General features: G+C 43.2%; 1 protein-coding gene across 2 annotated transcripts in view; it reads left to right on the plus strand.

Annotated features, from left to right (window-relative positions):
• Positions 1-24,390, plus strand: part of LOC139364864 (myosin-10-like) — a 252,191-nt gene that overhangs the window by 157,660 nt on the left and 70,141 nt on the right. The window lies entirely within an intron of this gene.

Here is a 24,390-nt window from a genome sequence, read left to right on the forward strand (position 1 = left end):
TATGGTCTATGTTACATTGCAATTCATTGTTCCCTTACTTCATTGTATTTGTGGTTACATTAAAACCCAGAGGGAGTGCTGTAGGAATAAGTGCGTAGACATGGAGACAGATATGACACTATTGAGCAAAGACAAGTATACATTAGACCACAAGAGGAAGAGAACACACTTAGAGTACATTTGCCATTCTGGTAAAAACAGGAAACTAAGAAATAACAGACATACTGGCCAAAGCCATAAAATGCATAAATGTTTAGGGTAAAATGCATTGTCTATTGTATAGGACAGAAAACCAAAGCAAGGCCATGAGTGCATAGGACAGCTGAACAAACCAAGGTCAGAGGAACACACAAAGGAGGGTGTCAGCCAAATGACCAACTAAGGGAATATAGACATAGTACATATATTATTCTTAGGACAAGAAAGTGTCCTGCCACCATTGTAATCTAATCAAGAGCGGATACAGGCGTTATTGGACATAAACAAATAGGAAGCCTGAACTGAAAGAAAATGGTGGCAGATGACCTGAGGGAAGTAACTTCATCAACATATGGAATGACTCATATGCTGTGTATGTATAAATACAAGAGCCAGTGCTCTGGAAAAGTGTGTGTTCCGCGGACCATCTTGGCTTCTGATATACTTGTATTAAAAGCCTATATTCACAAGTTCTTGTAAGTGTTATATTTTGAAACGATCCTCCACGACAGAACTTGGCGAGCTTGCCAGGAGAGACAGGGACCACGGAGTGACGTACCGGGCTGATGACGGTATCTTTGGACAATCTTGCAAACAAAGGCGGCCGCCTAACTATAAAAAGGTAAGCATGTTCTTAGATAGTTAAAATGTTTGTATATATATAGATATATAGAGATCCTGTCTCAGCGAGAGGGGCATCACGTAGGTTTCTCTTTAAATTTCCTAAAAATCCAGTAAAAGCTTAAGAACTTTTGAATTCAATGAATTGCATGCATGTGTGAATTTGGGGTTGTTTTAAATGTAAATGTATGTGTGCATGTGTAGGGACTAAGTGAATAAGGGCTGGGAACCTATTCAGGCGTTTAGTGGAGGGGGCTTGCACTCGTTCTGGTCGGACCGTCTGGGTTGATTGCGAGAGTTGTTCCGTCTGATTCTGCTTGGCCGGGCTCGACTGTCTCAGGATCTGTTTTGGGATGTGCGTAAACACAGCCCAATCAACCTGAGCGGGCGACTTGTTTTGAGTGTGTGTGATTCGGACTGCCCCTCTCATTGAGCCATTCATTTGAGGACCTTGTGTGGGCCTTGTGTGGGCTAGTTAGAAAAATCCACGAATACTGCACTTTAAAAGAGATTAGAAAAGGGGTCTGCTTGGGTGGTGTATTCACGGTTAACTTCTTCGATATAGGGGGCGCTCTTTTAATTTTTGGATGAAAAACGTTCCCGTTTTAAACAAGATATTTTGTCACGAAAAGATGCTCGACTATGCATATAATTGACAGCTTTGGAAAGAAAACACTCTGACGTTTCCAAAACTGCAACGATATTGTCTGTGAGTGCCACAGAACTGATGTTTCAGGTGAAACCCAGATAAAAATCCAATCAGGAAGTGCCGCATTTTTTTAAACCGCCTCATGGCAATGACTCCTTATATGGCTGTGAAGGAGCTAGGAGTCAGCTTACGTTTTCCACGTTTTCCCCAAGGTGTCTACAGCATTGTGACGTATTTGTAGGCATATCATTGGAAGATTGACCATAAGAGACTACATCTACCAGGTGGTCGCTTGGTGTCCTCCATTGCAATTATTGCATAATCTCCAGCTGCAGTATTTTTCCGTTTGTTTCTGATGAGAAGCCAGCTGCCACCACTGATAGATTATCGAATAGATATGTAAAAAACACCTTGAGGATTGATTCTAAACAACGTTTGCCATGTTTCTGTCGATATTATGGAGCTAATTTGGAAAAAAGTTTGGCGTTGTAAGTGACTGTATTTTCCGGTATTTTTCTTAGCCAAACGTGATGAACAAAACGGAGCTATTTCGTCTACACAAATAATATTTTTGGAAAAACTGAACATTTGCTATCTAACTGAGAGTCTCCTCATTGAAAACATCTGAAGTTCTTCAAAGGTAAATTATTTTATTTGAATGCTTTTCTTGTTTTTGTGAAAATGTTGCATGCTGAATGGCAGGCTTAATGGTATGCTAGGCTATCAATACTCTTACACAAATGCTTGTTTAGCTATGGTTCAAATGCATATTTTGAAAATCTGAGATGACAGTGTTGTTAACAAAAGGCTAAGCTTGAGAGCTAATATATTTATTTCATTTAATTTGCGATTTTCATGAATAGTTAACGTTGTGTTATGCTAATGAGCTTGCAGGGATAATTACACTCCTGGATACAGGATTTTTTCGTAGCCAAAAGTGATGAAAAAAACGGAGCGATTTGTCCTACACAAATAAAATTTTGGGAAAAACTGAACATTTGCTATCTAACTGAGAGTCTCCTCATTGAAAACATCTGAAGTTCTTCAAAGGTAAATGATTTTATTTGAATGCTTTTCTTGTTTTTGTGAAAATGTTGCATGCTAAATGCTAGGCTTAATGGTATGCTAGGCTATCAATACTCTTACACAAATGCTTGTTTAGCTATTGTTCAAAAGCATATTTTGAAAATCTGAGATGACAGTGTTGTTAACAAAAGGCTAAGCTTGAGAGCTAATATATTTATTTCATTTCATTTGCGATTTTCATGAATAGTTAACATTGCATTATGGTAATGAGCTTGAAGCTATAAATAGGATCCCGGATCCGGGTTTGCTCGTCGCAACAGGTTAAAAGACCATTGTAAAAAATACAATAAGTGTTAAAAATAGGTATTAAAAAGGGTACAGATAGTATATAATGGGTGCAAAGTAGGAAGAAAGAATATACAGATAAGCAAAAACTATGCTACGTGGTTCAAATAAATCTAGGCGGTCTAGAATAAATAGTAACAAAAATATCTGAAAAACACCACAATAGAAGTCTAGAACACATATTAAAATGATCACGATCACTATAATGAAATAGGAGGGGCTTGCCTCACTGACACGGAATTAGGATTTAAGCAATAAGGAAAATAAATAAAAATAGAAAGAAAAGATATTAGATCAAATCTTAACATTGAGTAGAACTGAAATAACAGAAATAAACAAGTGGATAAAATGAATAGAACACCAGCAGAGATCTTAGGGGCAAGACACCCCCTGAGCAAAGAAGTAATAAAAAAGCCTTCTATAAAATGGGAGAAACGCACAAGAAAACTAAACACCAAATGGCCAGCAGTGGGAGCGTTGGATGTCACTGTGTGTGAGGAAATGGAGACACTGATAAAGAACCATGGAAAAGGAAAAGGAAACGGGAAAGAGAAAATGAAATACTAAGAATGTTCAAAGAAGAAGGAACAGGTCTGTTAAAAAGCATGAAGGCAGCAAGAGAAATGCTGAAGAATGATGACAAAGCAACGAAGGGAAAAGAAGAGTGGGTGACCTTATTCCGATGGGCAATTTCCAATGATAACTGGACACATGGAAATAAGAGGTGAGGTAGAAGTGACTGAAGAAGGAGAAGAGGCTGTCACGCCTGGGGCAACATGTGCACCCTCTCACTCAACAGACGGAGATAAGAAAAGGACTGTGAAAAACCCAAGAACAGAAGGAGGTTTCAATTGTTATGAAGGCTTGAAAAAAAACCTGGCCGCAATGGAAACAGTAAAAAATGTAAAGGAGATAACAGAGCCGCTAACAAAAGAAAGAATAAAAGCAAAAGAAAGAAAGGAAGAATACCTTAGAAAAGGCTTGGAAATATTAACAGATTACCAAGCAGAACAGAGTCTTAGTGATTCAGGAGGAGAAGAGGAATGTGAAGGACTGGAATTAGAACTAGGAAAGGAGGAAGGCAACAGCGAGATGATAAAGATCCAGTCTGGGATGCACATGAGGGCATGAGAAGTGAGTCTGCAGAAAACTATCTTGGGGCTCATAGAAAAGGGTCGGAAAAATAACCTGGTTTCTATAAAAAAAAACAGTTTTCAATCCTAATAAAAGGCACTCAGGGACACTACACACCATGGGCTACACAGGACCTGGATGGGTTGGTGGTCCGTCTGCCAAATCTACATTAGAGGGCGGGTAAATGGATCAGAACCTTTGAAGAACATACAGTGGGGAAGTTGCTGGCGATGGGTGACATAACTACTTTCTAGGGTAACGAGCATGCGTACTATGGGAAAGATTATGCAGGACGGTGGCATCGATGGCACAGAAAGGGGAGATAAATGATGGACTACTATTCAACAGACACAGACCAGCCATCTGGCGCGTTTTAAGAGCAGCATATCCAACAAAAGTGGATCCCAAAGCACTAAGAGGTGAATCTATTGGGGCCACAGAAAACCCATCCACTTACCTACACGGACAGCTGAAAAGGTGGAGGATGGAAACAGAACAAGATCCTGAGGGAAACGAACTAATGACAACTATGTTCCGGAGTTCAGTGATAGAAGCCATGCCCCAGCCAGTAAAGAGCAGGCTGGAGGATGTGGTAGGACTTACTTCAAAACCTTACAAAGAATTCTGTGACTATGTGATCCATGCTGTGGAGAAACATAGGAAGGATGAACAGAGACAGATGGAACAAGGAAAAGACATTCAGAGAAGACTGACCCAGCTACAGTTGGATGAGTTAACCAACAAAGGGAAGAAGAAAGTCCAGGCCGCTGTAACGACCCCTGTGCCAGAGATGGGAACAATGGCTGCTGTCTCCCCAGGAGAGCCACAGCTGCTCGGCCCTGGACAGGCCCAAATGCCAACCACACCGCCAGTAGTAAATGTGTACACACAGCCCCCGAATTGAAATGGTGGGAAAAAACAACCGAAAAATGGACGGTCTGGTCAAGGCAAAGGACCCAGGAGCCCTTGAGGGCCACCTGGTACCTGTTGGGGATGTAATAGAACAGGACACAACAGACAAGACTGCCCTACACACCCATGGCAGGATAGGACTGAAGGAAATAGAAATAGGAGACCACCACCAACAAACAATGCCCCAAGTGGCTGGCGACCATCTGGTGACGGAAATCAGAATGGTTGGAATCCAAATGATGGATGGCGGGGCAACCCAAACCAGCCTTCAGGCCCTATGGACCCATGGTCAGGGCCTAGTCAAACATACTAGGGATGCCCAGAGAATCCTAAGGGGGAGGGTCAGTTTCCAATAATAACAACAAGGGCTGACCAAGAACCTATCCTGCAGGTTCAAACAGAGAACAGAGGCACGCCCATGATGATAGATACTGGAGTCACTTACACATGTGTGAGTCCAAACTATGCCTCTCATCTCCCCATGTCTGGTAAATATGCCAAAACATTAGGATTCTCGGGAAATACGCAGTTAATTCCAATGACTGCTCCAGTTCGTTTAAAACTTGTTGGGGATAGGGGGCAGTATTTTCACTTTGGATGAATTGCATGCCCATAGTGAACTGCATCAAACTCTGTCCTAAATTGCTAATATATGCATATTAGTATTACTACTGGATAGAAAACACTCTGAAGTTTCTAAAATTGTTTGAATTATGTCTGTGAGTATAACAGAACTCATAGGGCAGGCAATCTTCCAAACAAGTTTTGAAATTCTGAAAGTTGGGGCAACTTTGACGTCATCGCCCCCTCCTTTCCCAACAAGATATGGATCTGGAAACACTTCCTACGCCTTCCACTAGATGTCCTCATTCAGTAGAAAGTGTAATGGAGCATTTGCTGTGAACTTTGACCTAATGGGAGGGAAAATAGTCGGTGTCGCAAGAGAATGCCATTTTGCTGTGGCGCATTTCTCTGTGAGTGCTACGGCTGTTCCAATCAGCCCCAGATGAAAACGAATGATCCGGTTGGAACGTTATTGGATATATATGATTATAACATCCTGAAGATTGATTCTGTACTTAGTTTGACCAGTTTACTCGACCTGGAATATATATTTTGGAAGTTTTCATGCAAGTTATCTTGGACCAGCAGTCAGTTTTTGGGCACGTGAGCTGAAAGTGATAGCAAATGCTGCTACTTGGACACTAGTATTGGACATTATGGAACAAAACAACGATTTATTGTGGAACTAGGACTCCTTGCACTACATTCTGATGAAAGATCATCAAAGGTAAGGGAATATTTATGTTGTAATTTTGTATTTCTGTTGACTCCAACATGGCGGAGAAATATTGTTACGTCTGAGCGCCGTCTCAGATTATTGCAATGTTAGGCTTTTTCCGTAACGTTTAAAAAAAATCTGACACAGCGGTTGCATTAAGAGCCAGTGTATATTTAATTTTATGTAGAACATGTATCTTTAGTCAAAGTTTATGATGAGTATTTCTGTTATCTGGCGTAGTTTTCTATAATTCCTCCGGATATTTTGGAGGAATTTCTGAACATGGCGTCAATGTAAACCGAGATTTGTGGATATAAAATGCATATTATCGAACAAAACATAAATGTACTGTGTAACATGTCATATGACTGTCATCTGATAAAGATTTTCAAGAGGTTAGTGATTGATTTTATTTCTAATCCTGCTTTTGTGATTTTATCTTTGGCTGTGTTTTTTCTTTGGTTTGGTGGTGGTCTAACATAAATATATGTTGTGCTTTCGCTGTAAAACATTTTAAAAATCTGACATGATGGGTAGATGAACAAGGTGTTTATCTTTCATTTGAGGTATTGGACTTTTAATGTGTGGAAGTTAAATATTTCTAAATAAAAATTTTGAATTCCCTGCGTCACCTTTTCAGCTGAACGGGGGGGGAGGGGGTGGAGTTCCCTGAGGGGGACGCCTTGCCCCAACAGGTTTTTAACAGTTGATGGTAAATATGTCACAATTCCAATTTTAGTATCAGACCAAACACCAATTCATCTATTGGGAAGGGATGCTCTATGCAAAATGGGCATACAAATTAAATGTTCTCCCGATGGAGTAATAATTGAAAAAACAGGATTACAGTTACCAGTGGTAACTGTAGGAGAGACAGCTAACGTATATTGGCTAGGAGGCATTGAGGCAGATAGAACTGTAAGAAAATGGGGTAAATTCATTCAGGCCCAGATATCACTGCACAATGCAATTTGACCCTCACCAGGACCCCTTACTAGAACAACTTTGGGTTATGGGGGCAAATAGAAGGAAAGCACCAATAATGTCTCAGTATGTAATCATTGGAAAGCAGGGAGCCGCAATGGATGTGATGGACGGAGACAGATCTGAATTTGTGCATAAATGGTTCAATGTCTCTGACTCTGTCCCTCACATTACATTGCTGGTAAATCAGGGATTTACATCAAAAGATCTAGGACCGATGATGAAGAAAGCTGGGAAAAAGCGTTGGGATAAAATCCATTAATTTTCCATTCCAGAGATAAAGCATTTATTAAAATAGTAACCACTACAATGCTAATTGGTGATCCCAGGGAGGTAGAGGTCAGTGCAGGCCAACAGGTAGTGTTAGGTGAGGGAATAGGACTGATTAGTGAACTCAGAGAAAAAATGGAGAAGATCATACCACCAGAGGTATGGTCTCAACATGAAACAGACGTTGGGTTAGTGAAGTCAGCAAGTCCTGTAAACATCAAAATAAAACCTGATGCTAAACTTCTGTGGAAAGCCCAGTATCCCATGAAGCCTGAGGCTGAAGATGGGATAAGATTGACAATTAGAACTGCAGCGATTAGCTGAGGGAGGACACAAAGTCTCTAAAACAAAACTGCAGTACTGCCAACCCAGGTTGAGTACTTAGGCAGAACGATAGCTCATGGAACTAAAGCAATAGCTCCAGGACAGCTAGAAGGTATTAGCGAAGCACCGTTGCCACAAACGGTAGCTCAAATGATGACCTTTTTGGGAATGACAGGATTTAGCTCTGACTGGATAGAGGAGTATGTAGTCAACACAGCTCCCATGAGATAAATAATGAAAGGAGCAGGACAGCTTAATCTGAGAGAAAAACTAGATTGGAACACTGATGCTTTGGTTGCATTTGAAACACTTAAGAGAGAAATGCAAACTGCACCAGCTCTAGCAACCCCAGATTACACTAAACCATTTTTATTGTACGTAGCTAATAGGTGCGATAATTATGCAGCAGCTGTTCTTATGCAAGAGACATGTAGTGGTAGGAAGAAACAGCCTATCGCTTACTACAGTTCTAAACTAGATCCGGTAGCTCGGGGTTACCCACCATATTATCAAGGGTTGGCCGCATTGCATTATGCATATGACAAAGCGTCAACTATTACCATGGGATATCCTGTAATTATCAGCACTCATCATAAAATAGTGGAGTTGATAGAACAGGGTAAATTTGTGTTAACTAATGCTAGGACAATGGACTATATGTCCTTACTCACCTACCCGGATGTCTTCGTTAACCTGTTGGATCTCTAGGGGCGCTATTTCATTTTTGGATAAAAAACGTTCCCGTTTTAAGCGCGATATTTTGTCACGAAAAGATGCTCGACTATGCATATTCTTGACAGTTTTTGAAAGAAAACACTCTGAAGTTTCAGAATCTGCAAAGATATTGTCTGTAAGTGCCCCAGAACTCATTCTACAGGCGAAACCAAGATGATGCGTCAAGCAGGAAATGAGCAGAATCTCTGAAGCTCTGTTTTCCATTGTCTCCTTATATGGCTGTGATTGCGCAAGGAATGAGCCTACACTTTCTGTCGTTTCCCCAAGGTGTTAGCAGCATTGTGACGTATTTGTAGGCATATCATTGGAAGATTGACCATAAGAGACTACATTTTCCAAGTGTCCGCCTGGTGTCCTGCGTGGAATTCGGTGCGCAAACGCCAGCTGCTTGTACTTTTCCATTTGATTGAGGGGAGAAACCATGCTTCCACGAACGATATATCATTGAAGAGATATGTGAAAAACACCTTGAGGATTGATTCTAAACAACGTTTGCCATGTTTTCAGTCGATATTATGGAGTTAATTTGGAAAAAAGTTCGCGTTTTGAGGACTGAATTTTCGTTTTTTTTTGGTAGCCAAATGTGATGTAGAAAACGGAGCTTTTATGTTTTTGTTGAAATCTTGCGTGCTGGATGCTAACGCTAATGCTAACGCTAAATGCTACGCTAGCTAGCCACTTTTACACAAATGATTGTTTTCCTATGGTTGAGAAGCATATTTTGAAAATCTGAGATGACAGTGTTGTTTACAAAAGGCTAAGCTTGAGAGATAGCATATTTATTTCATTTCATTTGCGATTTTCATGAATAGTTAACGTTGCGTTATGGTAATGAGCTTAGGTCTAATAGAATAATAGAATCCCGGATCCGGGTTTGGTCGTCGCAACAGGTTAAAAGATGCAGCACTGTGAATCCAGCAGAAAGAATTCCATTTGAATTTGAAGGAAAAGCACATGATTGTGTTGCAGAAGCTTTAACATTTACCAAACTGCGTCCAGACCTAGAATCTATCCCACTAATAGACAAAGAGGGATGCAACCTGGAGAATTACTTTGTTGATGGTTCTTGTTTCAAATATTATACAGGTAATCATGCAGGTTTTGCAGTAGTTAAACAACAGGGGAAAGCCTTTACTGAGGAAATATTAGAACATTGTCCTCAACCCTGTTCAGCCCAGTTAGCTGAACTACAGGCACTGACTGCAGCATGTGTGTTAGGAAGAGGTAAAACAGTTAACATCTATACTGATTCAGCTTATGCACATGGTGTATGCCATTTGTTTGGAGCAGTCTGGAAACAGCGAGGATTTAAAAAGAGTGATGGTACTCCCATCCAGCATCATGCACAAATTGTCAAACTAATGACAGCTTTAATGTATCCTCGGAAACTAGCAATAATCAAGTGTCAAGCACACAAAAAAGGCAATGACTTTGTCATTAGGGGTAATAATGCAGCTGATGAAGCTGCCAAAAAAGCATCTAGATGCATTGACCCAATTCTAATTGCACCATTGATGGACATAGTTGCCATTGCACCTATTACATCTCCGGCTGAGTTAATTCAAATTCAGTCTCGTGCTGGAATAACTGAGCAAAATACCTGGCTACAGAGGGGGGCCTCTGTAGATAGACATGGGATATGGAGAACACATGATGGTGCCATACTAGCCACCACCACTCTACTAACGTTACTTATTAATGATGCACATGATATTGATCATTGTGCAAGGGGGGACGTGATAAGAAAAATTAAAAAACAAGGTTTTTGGTCAGCGTATTTACAAGCAACAGTAGATGAGATCTTGTCAAAATGTGAAATATGTGCAAAAAACAACATACTTAAAGGTATAACCACGCCCATAGGTCACATACCGGTTCCAGAAGGCCCGTTTAGACACATTGTAATGGACTATGTAGACATGATAAAACCTATACGAGGCAAAAGGTACATGTTAGTTATCATAGACAGGTTCAGCAGATGGGTAGAAGCAGTACCATCGGATGATCAAGGGTCAGGAACAGTGATAAAATTCTTATCAACAGAAGTAATTCCCAGATTTTGGATTCCGTCCAAAATTAGCTCATCCCCAATCTCAAGGTATGGTTGAGAGAGTTAACGGAACGCTGAAAAATAGGATAACAAAGATTTGTAAGTCTACAGGGCTTAATTGGGTGGATGCTTTACCGCTTGCACTAATGAGTTGCCGCATGGAAACTAACAGAAACACACATTTATCACTGCATGAACTGCTTACGGGTCGACCCATGCCTATACCAATGTTAGGAGGACTGTATAAAGCTCCCTCCTTAGACATATTGCAAAGTGAATTAAAATCATATGTGCAGCACCTAACCAAGACACACAAAGCCATATATTCACAGGAGAAAAAGACGGTGCCTGAGCCGGGACTGGAAGGACCTCTCCCAGTGATACCAGGAGATCTAGTCTACGTTCGAGTGTTCCGAAGGAAGTGGGATCAACCGAGGAGAGAAGGACCCTACGAGGTGGTTGCAGCAACAAACACGGTCGTCCAAGTGAAAGGAAGCAAGACGTGGTACCATCTGAATCACTGCACCCGAGTCCCAACAGAAAGGAGGACACAACCATATAGATATGAGGACACATAGGATGCTGATCCACCAGGCAGGAGCCCGGAAGGAGCAGGAACAGCGAAAGCAATCGAGACGCCAGGGAGGAGCCAAGAGAACAGCAGACCAAGTGAAAGCCAAAACACGACAGGTGCATCGCCTAAGGCACCCAGAAGAAGACAAAGGAGAGACAACACTGGAGAGAGAACCTGCAAACAACCAGAATTCTCTCCTGTGGGGCCAGAGAGTCCAGGGATGGGAGGGAGTAACATGCCTGCTACTCTTGATGACATACCTGTTGTGGCAGACCTCTTTGACAGAAGCCCTCCACAGTGGGACCCCGAAGTACCACCTGCAGAATGGGAACATCTCTTCCCTGAAATTGATACCCTTCCAGATGGAAGCCCAGTCCGGCCTGAGGAAGGAGCCTCAGGGGAAGAAAGAGGAAGAAAAGCCTCACGAGAAACAGAAGGAGAGACCCCACAAAGAGGAAGCTGAAGAAAAGGGGGATTTCCCCACAATTGACTTTTCAACTCTTGAATGGTCCTCTTAACAGACAATTGAAGTTAGAACGACAGAAGAACAAAGACGTTGACATAGCAAAAGTAATAGTGAACACTAGTACAGAAACAACAGACTCACACACAATCAAGAAGTATGGTGGAAGCAGGAAGAGAAGAGAAGAACCAGCCGAACAATCCAAAAAGACTGACAAGGTTAGAATCTCTGTTCCACCTCAACACATAACTGAAACAGGAGAACAGAAGACAATCTCAATCAAAAGGATCAAACCTCTACCTGAGATCGCATTCTGTGGATGGACACATCATCAAACAAAGGGAGAAGTAATTTGGGACCCAAAAGGATGTGACCTGACGTTAACCAAAGAAGTAGACGAGTGGGTGCTCACCATGAATCAGATTGAACCAGTTGAAAGTGAAGAATTAATAGTTGAAATAATGAGAAGAAGATTGACCAAAGGAAGTAGCACCTCAGTCATTAGAATTTGTCCTACGCCAATACCTAAACAGGAAGAGCCTGTGGTAGCTAGAACGACAACAACAGTGGAAGCTGCTGCAAGAACTACAGTAGTTACCACCAAGGTACCATCCATTGATATTAACAAGCAGTCCACTGTACCCCCAACGAAACCCGAGACATCAGAACCAGAAGGGTTTTTTACTGACATTTGGAACTTTCTGATAAACACTAACAATCTGCCTCGAGAAAAGGACAATGTGACTCCAACTGATGCTTTAACCCCAGAACTATACAAGGACAACTCATTGAAGAAATTAGTGGGAAATGAATGGTATGAATGGGCTCAATATACAGCAATAAAATTAGAACTGACAAATTGCTTACTATGTGCACCTTCTCCGCTGTCAGAATTAGTGGTGGTACCAAGTCCTTATGATTATAGGGACTGTGCTGATTTTAATAAGAACTTTTGTCATTTGAGTAGACCAGAAAGGCCTTATTGCCCAGCTGAATGTTTGTCATATTTGGGTAATCCATATTATCATCAATATTACAACCAAACTGGCTGGGGAAAGTGGTGTAAAGAATTGGATATAAGGGTGGGAGTACGGTAGCTAGAGGTCCCATATAAATATCGGATAGATTATCAACAAACATATGAATGTTTTAACAGCACAATAGGACAGAATGAGATGGGGAAGTTTAAAGGTAAATGTGAGATCACATGGCACTTAACTAAGGATACCACATGGGAATGCAGACACTCCAAGAAGGGCTACTTATCAAGCAGCTGGAAGTTGGGTGGGAAAAGTAGTCCTTCATGATTATTGTCAAAATCAAACTCTAGCACTGCCATTGATTGCACCGTATGAAGAACAGACCAAGGTAGTTGCAGATTTCTTCTGGATATGTGGGGGGAAGAGATTAAGGACAACATTGCCAAAGGGATGGACAGGCCTCTGCGGAAGAGTTAGGTTGATTCAACAGATAACTATCATTGAATGGGATCCTAGTGATGCTAGGCAACAAAATACTAAAAATAGAGTAAAAAGAGTAAGTCTGACCCCAAGGTCTATTTGGATGCAATAGGCCAACCTAGAGGTGTTCCTAACGAGTACAAAGCAAGAGATGAGATTAAATCAGATTTGAATCAATATTTTTGTGGATAACACCTAATAAGAATTTAGAGTGGATTAATTATATTTACTATAACCAACAGAGATTCATTAACTATGCTGACTCGGCTCTAACTGCGTTGGGGGAACAGGTACAGGCTACCAGTAAAATGACATGGCAGAATAGACAGGCTCTCAATTGGCTCTTAGCGGAGAAGGAGGGAGTTTGTGTCATGTTTGGAGATGACTGTTGCACCTTTATTCCCAATAACACTGCACCTAATGGATCCTTTGCTATTGCTATGGCCAAACGTAAAGGATTGCGAGCAGAAGTAAAGGCTAATGCCGGGTTTGACTCTCATGTTTGGGATTGGTTAGACCTAGCATTAGGAAAGGGGGGAGCTATGTTTGCTAGGATGGCCATCATGCTGGGAGGAGGGTTATTGGCTCTGGGTATTGTATTTTGTTGTGTTTTACCCTTGGTAAAGTCTCTTGTGGTTCAGACAACAGTGAAACAGATGTCTGTAAGGAGAGCTGACCCTCCTGTGGTAATTAATCCTGTACCTGGAAGCCCTGGCCATTATACCAATAAGTATGGAAAGCCTTGCAATGCGGTCGGAGGACCTCTTGACTGCCCCTTTGGTAATCCAAACTGTCTCTATGGAGTGATTCGGGGAGGTGGTTATGTGCGCCATGATTTCTGTATGGATGGCTTGCCTGTAAATGTTAAAATACATATCCACAAAAAATGTAATTTGTGTCACCATTGCAAGTGGTGCACAAAAACTCATGAAGATGGTCATGTCCATTACCCAGAACCTTTTTTCTGTGCTAAGTGTCAGAGGGGATTGTCGCATCTTTAAGGATGAGGACTGTGCTCCTATGTAATGGTTTTTAGTATATCTGTTTAGCCTAATGCTTTATGTTTTTTTATGTTTGTTTGTATATTTTATTTTAATTAAAGTTAGTTTTGCCTTCTAAAAATAGGAGCATTTTAAAACATGTTAGGCAACAGAAGGAATTCCGGTTACGAGTGTCTACGGACCATGTCCTTAATCTTCTAACAAGGGTTGATATCAGTGATATTACTTTGATAGAGAGGTGTCTGCAAGGGAGGTGGTTGATTATAAGTGTTTAATCTGTAACTGGCTAGATCTTTTACTCCTATCTATACTATCAATTGGAGATTTTTGGTCTAACTGTTTTTTGTACTGTTTTTATGTCCCAAATTGGATCTTTTACTACTATCTGTATTAACGTTTGGAGATGTTTGGCCCAGTTAACATATATGTTTTATTAACATTTGATAATATTTTTGTCCATCTTTTGTATATTGATTTCCTTTAAGTATAATGTGTGGGGCTAATTAGCCCCAGAGGAGGGATTTGTAGGAGTAAGTGCTAAGACATAGAGACAGATATGACATTATTGAGCAAAGACAAGTATACATTAGACCACAAGAGGAAGAGAACACACTTAGAGTACATTTGCCATTCTGGTAAAAACAGGAAACTAAGAAATAACAGACATAATGGCCAAAGCCATAAAATGCATAAATGTTTAGGGTAAAATGCATTGTCTATTGTATAGGACAGGAAACCAAAGCAAGGCCACGAGTGCATAGGACAGCTGAACAAACCAAGGTCAGAGGAACACACAAAGGAGGGTGTCAGCCAAATGACCAACTGAGGGAATATAGACATAGTACATATATTATTCTTAGGACAAGAAAGTGTCCTGCCACCATTGTAATCTAATCAAGAGCGGATACAGGCGTTATTGGGCATGAACAAATAGGAAGCCTGAACTGAAAGAAAATGGTGGCAGATGACCTGAGGGAAGTACCTTCATAAACATATGGAATGGACTCATATGCTGTGTGTGTATAAATACAAGAGCCAGTGCTCTGGAAAAGTGTATGTTCCGCGGACCATCTTGGCTTCTGATATACTTGTAAAAGAAAAGCCAATATTGAATTCACAAGTTCTTGTAAGTGTTATATTTTGAAACGATCCTCCACGACAGTGCGTAGATAGACTGTGCACAGACACACAATATTGTTGTAATATTAACTTTATCCACTTTTTACCCAACATGAATGAATGATAGAGATTGCGTCTTATACAGCGCATTCAGAACGTATTCACACCCCTTGACTTTTTCCACATGTTGTTATGTTACAGCCTTATTCAAAATTGATATAAAAAATCATCAATCTACACACAATACCCCATAATGACAAAGTGAAGACAGGTTTTTAGACATTGTAGCAAATTTATACAAAATAAAAAACAGAAATACTTGTACATGATTTGGAAAGGCACACACCTGTCTATATAAGGTCCCAGTTCACAGTGCATGTCAGAACAAAAACCAAACCATGAGGTCGAAGGAATTTTCCTCCATCATTCCTAAATGGAAGAAGTTTGGAACCCCAAAGACTCCTAGAGCTGGCCGCCTGGCCAAACTGAGCTATCAGGTAAGAAGAGCTTTGGTCAGGGAGGTGAACAAGAACCTGATGGTCACTCTGACTGAGCTCCAGAGTTCCTCTGTAGAGATTAGAGAAACCTCCAGAAGGACAGGCATCTCTGCAGCACTCCACCAATCAGGTCTTTATGGTAGAGTGGCCAGACGGAAGCCACTTCTCAGTAAAAGGCACATGACAGCACGCTTGGAGTTTGCCAAAAGCCACCTAAAGACTCTCAGACCATGAGAATCAAGATTCTATGGTCTGATGAAACCAAGATTGAACTCTTTGGCCTGAATGCCAAGCGCCATGTCTGGAGGAAACCTGGCACAATTTCTACGGTGAAGCATGGTGGTGGCAGCATCATGCTGTGGGGATGTTTTTCAGCAGCAGGGACTGGTAGACTAGTCAGAATCGAGGGAAAGAAGAACGGCACAAAGTACAGAGAGAAGCTTGATGAAAACCAGCTCTAGAGCGTTCAGGATCTCAGACTGGGGCGAAGGTTCACCTCCCAACAGGACAACGACCCTTAGCACACAGCCAAGACAACGCAGGGGTGGCTTGGGGACAAGTCTCTGAATGTCCTTGAGTGGCCCAGCCAGAGCCCGGACTTGAACCTGATTGAACATCTCTGGAGACCTGAAAATAGCTGTGCAGCGATGCTCCCCATCCAACCCGACAGAGCTTGAGAGGATCTGCAGAGAAGAATGAGAGAAACTCCCCAAATACAGATGTGCTAACCTTATAGCGTCATACCCATTAAGACTCGAGGCTGTAATCGCTGCCAAAGGTCCTTCAACAAAGTACTGAGTAAAGGGTCTGAATACTTATGTAAATGTGATAGTTTAGCTTTTTGTTTTCTTTAAAAATTTGGACAAAAAAAATCTAAAAACCTGTTTTTGGTGTCATTATGGGGTAGATTGATGAGAAGAACAAAAAATAATTTAATCCAATTTTAGAATAAGGCTGTAACTTAACTAAATGTGGAAAAGGTCAAGGGATCTGAATACTTTCTGAATGCACTGTAGGTACATTTATTCACTACCATGTACAGTAAAAGAACATTAATTGCACTCGGTCGGTGAGATGTTTTATATTTATATAATTGTAAACATACAGTAGATGGCCTAGAGTGGGTACATGCTTTGTGGTGTAGGCTGTTTCTTCTGGTGGTCTAGGGCAGCCTGGTGGTCTAGGGCAGCCTGATGTCCAGGTGGTCTAGGATAGTCTGATGGTGGTCTAGGGCAGCTTGAAGGTGGTGTAGGGCAGCTTGATGGTGGTGTAGGGCAGCTTGATGGTGGTGTAGGGAGAATTGATGGTGGTCTAGGGCAGCCTGGTGTCCTGGTGGTCTAAGGCAGCCTGGTGGTCTAGGGCACCCTGGTGGTCTAGGGAAGCCTGATGTCTTGGTGGTCTAGGGCAGCCTGATGTCCTGGTGGTCTAGGATAGTCTGATGGTGGTGTAGGGCAGCTTGATGGTGGTGTAGGGAGGCTTGATGGTGGTGTAGGGAGGCTTGATGGTGGTGTAGGGAGGCTTGATGGTGGTGTAGGGAGGCTTGATGGTGGTGTAGGGAGGCTTGATGGTGGTGTAGGGAGGCTTGATGGTGGTGTAGGGAGGCTTGATGGTGGTGTAGGGAGGCTTGATGGTGGTGTAGGGAGGCTTGATGGTGGTCTAGGGAGGCTTGATGGTGGTCTAGGGAGGCTTGATGGTGGTCTAGGGCAGCTTGATGGTGGTCTAGGGCAGCTTGATGGTGGTCTAGGGCAGCTTGATGGTGGTCTAGGGCAGCTTGATGGTGGTCTAGGGCAGCTTGATGGTGGTCTAGGGCAGCTTGATGGTGGTCTAGGGCAGCTTGATGGTGGTCTAGGGCAGCTTGATGGTGGTCTAGGGCAGCTTGATGGTGGTGTAGGGCAGCTTGATGGTGGAGTAGGGCAGCTTGATGGTGGAGTAGGGCAGCTTGATGGTGGAGTAGGGCAGCTTGATGGTGGAGTAGGGCAGCTTGATGGTGGAATAGGGCAGCTTGATGGTGGAGTAGGGCAGCTTGATGGTGGTGTAGGTCAGCTTGATGGTGGAGTAGGGTAGACTGATGGTGGAGTAGGTCAGCTTGATGGTGGTCTGGGGCAGCTTGATGGTGGAGTAGGGCAGCTTGATGGTGGAGTAGGTCAGCTTGATGGTGGAGTAGGGCAGCTTGATGGTGGAGTAGGGCAGCTTGATGGTGGAGTAGGGCAGCTTGATGGTTGTGATGGGCAGCCTGATGGTGGTCTGGGGCAGCTTGATGGTGGTGTAGGGCAGCTTGATGGTGGAGTAGGTCAGCTTGATGGTGGAGTAGGGCAGCTTGATGGTGGAGTAGGGCAGCTTGATGGTGGAGTAGGTCAGCTTGATGGTGGAGTAGGGCAGCTTGATGGTGGAGTAGGGAGGCTTGATGGTGGTGTAGGGAGGCTTGATGGTGGTGTAGGGAGGCTTGATGGTGGTGTAGGGAGGCTTGATGGTGGTGTAGGGAGGCTTGATGGTGGTGTAGGGAGGCTTGATGGTGGTGTAGGGCAGCTTGATGGTGGTCTAGGGCAGCTTGATGGTGGTCTAGGGCAGCTTGATGGTGGTCTAGGGCAGCTTGATGGTGGTCTAGGGCAGCTTGATGGTGGTCTAGGGCAGCTTGATGGTGGTCTAGGGCAGCTTGATGGTGGTCTAGGGCAGCTTGATGGTGGTCTAGGGCAGCTTGATGGTGGTCTAGGGCAGCTTGATGGTGGTCTAGGGCAGCTTGATGGTGGTGTAGGGCAGCTTGATGGTGGTGTAGGGCAGCTTGATGGCGGTGTAGGGCAGCTTGATGGTGGTGTAGGGCAGCTTGATGGTGGTGTAGGGCAGCTTGATGGTGGAGTAGGGCAGCTTGATGGTGGAGTAGGGTAGACTGATGGTGGAGTAGGTCAGCTTGATGGTGGAGTAGGGTAGACTGATGGTGGTGTAGGGCAGCTTGATGGTGGAGTAGGGCAGCTTGATGGTGGTGTAGGTCAGCTTGATGGTGGAGTAGGGTAGACTGATGGTGGAGTAGGTCAGCTTGATGGTGGAGTAGGGTAGACTGATGGTGGTCTAGGGCAGCTTGATGGTGGTCTAGGGCAGCTTGATGGTGGTCTAGGGCAGCTTGATGGTGGTCTAGGGCAGCTTGATGGTGGTCTGGGGCAGCTTGATGGTGGAGTAGGGCAGCTTGATGGTGGAGTAGGTCAGCTTGATGGTGGAGTAGGGCAGCTTGATGGTGGAGTAGGGCAGCTTGATGGTGGTCTAGGGCAGCTTGATGGTTGTGATGGGCAGCCTGATGGTGGTCTGGGGCAGCTTGATGGTGGTGTAGGGCAGCTTGATGGTGGAGTAGGTCAGCTTGATGGTGGAGTAGGGCAGCTTGATGGTGGAGTAGGGCAGCTTGATGGTGGAGTAGGTCAGCTTGATGGTGGAGTAGGGTAGACTGATGGTGGTCTAGAGCAGCTTTATGGTATTCTAAGGCAGTTGATGGTGGTGTAGGGCAGCCTAATTCGATTCATCTGATGTTTCTTGGTGTGTGGTAGGTGCTACTCCAGGTGGTCCCTGAGCGCTGTGCCACTCCCTGAGTTTAATGATGGGTTCTCCTGGTGCTTCTCCTGGTAGTGAGGTGCCTGGTCTCCTTCACCTGCTCCACTACAATGAGAAATGACAGGGAGTTCTTACATGTACATACAATGTGTCAGGATCGTCGTAAGAAGTGGGGGCTAGATGATGTTTTAATTAAAGAAAGCACTGAACACTGAATACAAAACAATAAACGAATAACGACCGTGAAGCTGTAATAAGAACTGTTCTGACACAAGCAACTAACATAGACAATCACCCACAAAATACCCACAGAATATGGCTGCCTAAATATGGTTCCCAATCAGAGACAACGATAGACAGCTGCCTCTAATTGAGAACCAATCTAGGCAACCATAGACGTACAATTTACCTAGAAAGGAAAACAGCCCCATAAACATACAAAAAACCCTAGATAAGACAAAACACATACAAAATCACCCATGTCACACCCTGACCTAACCAACATGACAAGGAAAACAAAGAATACTAAGGTCAGGGTGTGACACAATGTCTGAAAAATAACACATACAGAGGGATTACAGGTGAAAGGGATAACTCTTAATGCGTGGTCAATTAATCATCTTTCTAGCTTTGGTAAAACCTTTTTTTTTTCTTGATGACTGATTGTCGTCATTGACTCCATTTGTGACATTCTTCTCAAATTTGTGGCCTAGAGCCTTACCTGCAGACATAGAACAGGATGTAGGCAGTCTGTGCAATCGCCTTCAGCACAGTGGCCTCATCTGTCCTCAAGACATGTGCGTCATCCAGGCAGAGCCACCCACTGCCACGGCTGTCCAAAACATCACTGATGTAGTGGCCTAGGGAACAAGGGAAACAAAATAGAGTGTACATTAAGCTTTCAGAATTGTGTGTGCGTGCCTGCATACCTGCGTGCCTGCATGCCTGCATACCTGTATACATGTTGTCTCCCAGATGTGAGATCACACTTGACAATTTGTAGATGTTGTCTGGCTGGTGTCTCTGTAAGGAAACACATTTAATAATAGGATTGTTATTTTGTCTACAGGATAGGGGTGTCTTCTATAACTGCCTCATCTTGATCCGCCCACTATCTCAACTATCTCTAATTATCTGTTATTTATTTTTCTCTCTCTCTCTCTCTCCTCACCACAGCGGCTGCCTGCTGCTTTTCCTCACTGTCAGCTGGTTTCTCTAGCTGTTCAGAGGAATTTGAAGCTGGTGGGGGTATATCAAATATAGTGTAAATACAAACCAGAAAGTGAAGTGGAAACCTATCAACAAATATACTTTTAACTTCAGCTTCCGACTTGCTTTCCTCAACAGTCCTGTTTCATGAGAGGGTATTATGCATGATGTCAGTAACACAATGTCCTACCTGGTCTATCAAGGGTGCCTTTCGGGGAGTTTGCAGGTTTGTTGTCCATGTTGTTTTTCCCCAGGGAGCTTGCCCTGTGTAAATTGATGGCATTGAAAATAAATATCTAGTGTGTGAAAATCATGGTGTGTGTTGGCTACTCAATGTGCAATGTCCCCAAACAGAGTGTAAACCAACCTGGCTCCATACTGGACATGGGCTGTCTTCCCACATACGGCTGGGAGGGTTATTTCTGCAGGGATGGACATGGGATCATCCACCTTCTCTGGCTCCCAGTTGCCTGCAGTAAATCGCTTGATATGAAGCATTAGGACCCTGCTCAGAGACAGGCAGACAGGCAGGCAGGCAGGCGGGCGGGCGGGCGGGCGGGCAGGTGGGCGGGCGGATGGACGGACGACCAGGCAGGCATTCACAGACACAGACGACCAGGCAGGCATTCACACAGACAGACACAGACGACCAGGCAGGCATTCACACAGACAAAGGAATCAGTATTGTACTCAAATCAATAACCCAGTTTGGTGAGTTAGATCAGGACTGTCAATTGTAATCTGAGATGATGATGGGGGGACTCACCGGGGCAGCGTGAGGAAGTGCCTAGTCACAGATGCCATGCTGCCTGAGCACACCCTGCATGCACACTCTAACGCAGATGGCTAGGTGACAAAGGATAGCAATACAATTACGAACATTATGACATTAATGATAGTGTTCCTTGACATACTAACTCTTGGTTTAAGCTAAGTGCTGACCTTAAAGTAGAGGTCCAGGCTGTGTGGCAGGTAATGGCTCAGGCTCAGGGACAAGTGATTGTAATCCTCCTGACCATACACTATAACTCCACAGCTTCAGAAGTACGGAGAGAAATGCATCAGCTATCCAACACAAACCTTTTGATCCCTCTACACACTATCTTAATGCTTTACCTCTGTATCCTGCATGTTATGCTGACATTAAACCTCCTCACAAATGTGATGACGACATCAAGGTACACCGTATACAAATGACAGCTGTTACCTGGTGCAGGTACGGGAAGTCTTCAGCTTGAATTCTAACTGCTTCACGGGGCAGGTGTATGGCTCTGGTGAGCCCTTTAATGCCATACCCTCCTCCTTCAGCTGAAAGAGGAGGAGCAACACACATTCATGGGCATCCTAAGAGAAGAATGGGAAAGAAGCAGAAAATACATCAACAACTACAACTGAAACAGAGCTGAGGAAAAACACTGTCACTTGTCCCAGGTTTATTGTTAAGTGAGTCTTTTAGCAAATAATATCTTACCTGTTCATAGTCTTCCTCATAGTCCTCATTGACAACGGAAAGACAGCGCTTGACTGTTTGAAGGATTTTCTTATTTTCCTTGTTCTTAGCATTAACAGTGCCTCCAGAAAGCCTGGCCTGATGTAACTCGGCAAAGCAGCTGTGGAGGGAAACAAAGAGCATGCATTCAGGTTTCACTCTCTCACCTTGGCCACAGATTAGCTCTGTGCTTCTACTTTAGCCTCTGATCAAATATGATTCAACTGATTCCTGACTGTGACAGGAAATCATCTCTGGTGTTAATCAGAAGCTGAGTTGGGTGTGGTTTTATCTTAAAAATCATATGAGACACTGAGTGTACGAAGGACAATATATATCCATCCATCCATCCATCCATCCATACATACATACATACATACATAGATAGATAGATAGATAGATAGATAGATAGATAGATAGATACAAACATACATACAAACATACATACATACAAACATACATACATACATACATACAGTATACTGAACAAAAATATAAATGCAACATGTGAAGTGTTGGTCCCATGTTTCATGAGCTGAAATAAAAGATCCCATACATTTTCCATACACACAAAAAATCGTATTTCTGTGCACAGATTTGTTTGCATATCTGTTAGTGAGCATTTATCCTTTGCCAAGATAATCCATCCACCTGACAGGTGGCATATCAAGAAGCTGATTAAGCAGCATGATCATTACACGGGTGCACCTTGTGCTGAGGACAATAAAAGGCCACTCTAAAATGTGCAGTTTTGTTACACAACACAATACCACAGATGTCTCAGGTTTTGAGGGAGTGTGCAATTGGCCTGCTGACTGCAGGAATCTCCACCAGAGCTGTTGCCAGAGAATTGAATGTTCATTTCTATACCATAAGCCATCTCCAACATTGTTTTAGAGAATTTAGCAGTATGTCCAACCGGCCTCCCAACCGTAGACCACGTGTAACCACACAAGCCCAGGACCTCCACATCCAGCTTCTTCACCTGCGGCATCGTCTGAGGGGGTGCTGAGGAGTATTTCTGTCTGTAATAAAGCCCTTTTGTGGGGAAATATCATTCTGATCGGCTGGGCCTAACTCCCCAGTAGGTGGGCCTATGCCCTCCCAGCCCCACCCATGGCTGCACCCTTGCTCAGTCGTGAAATCCATAGATTATGTCCCAATGAATTTATTTCAATAGATTTCCTTATATGAATTGTAACTGAGTAAAATCTTTGAAATTGTTGCATGTTGCATTTATATTTGTGTTTTTTATACATACATACATAGATACATACATATATACATACATACGTACATACATACATACATACATACATATATACATACATACGTACATACATACATGCATACATACATACATACATACATACATACATACATACATACATACATACATACATACATAGATACATACATATATACATACATACATACATACATACATACATACATACATACATACATACATACCACAGGAGGTTGATGGCACCTTAATTGGGGAGGACGGGTTCGTGGTAATGGCTGGAGAGGAATCAGTGGAATGCTATCAAATACATCAAACATATGGTTTCCATGTGTTTGATGCCATTCCATTTGCTCCGTTTCAGACATCATTACGAGCCGTCCTCCCCTCAGCAGCCTCCACTGACACATACATTGAGGCGGAACTTGTGTACTGTAACTATAAGCGTCTAGGTGGGTGGGTCAGTGTGTGTACAGGTGGGACAGGAGGGTGAGAGCGAGGCTGTATACCATAGCAGTTTAGAAGAGGGGGAGGAACTCCAGATGTTCTGCTGTCTCAGGATGTCTCTGCAAAATGCTGGCAGCCCCAGCAGGCACTGCAGAGCAGAGTTCATGAAGCAGGTGTTGCCAATATTAGGCAACCTGTGGGAAAGAAGCCATCAGTTACACACTAATATCTGAACTGTGGACCAAAGGTAAACTAATGAATGGATTTGTAATGGATTTGTATTTAAAACAAAAAGCAGAGCTCAGAGATAAGAGTAGGTGTATGTGTGTGTGTGTAGATGTGTGTGTGTTTACCCGAGGAGCTTGGTGTTGTCTTCGCCCTCGCCTGTGCAGCTCTGCTCCCCCAGCTGGGTGCTACTCTTGCTGAACAGGTTGGGAAGGCGAGCCATGGCTTCCCGAGACCTGACCAATGGCCTGGAGGAAGAGAGACAGGGTAGAGGCCTCAGTAGCAGTAGCTCAACACCAATCGGTCTGTTTGAACACTGTTTTAATGTACAGGCATACAGATATTCCTTACCATGTCATGGTGTGAGTGACCACTCTTATGTAGAGTTGAGTGAGATGAAGGTGGCTATTGTATACAGTACTTACCTCTCCAAGGAGACAGAGGAAGCCTTCAGGTCAATGGAGGCCTCTGCAGAGAGAGACCGAGAGACGGAGAGCGGTAAGAGAGAAGCTTTGTCAAAGATGAATTGAGACAAGTAGCACCAAAAAATGGCACCCGTTTACAGACCTGCGATGCCAGCAAATAGGGGTACCATT

Source organism: Oncorhynchus clarkii, chromosome 13, assembly GCF_045791955.1.
Source record: "Oncorhynchus clarkii lewisi isolate Uvic-CL-2024 chromosome 13, UVic_Ocla_1.0, whole genome shotgun sequence".
NCBI lineage: Eukaryota > Metazoa > Chordata > Actinopteri > Salmoniformes > Salmonidae > Oncorhynchus > Oncorhynchus clarkii.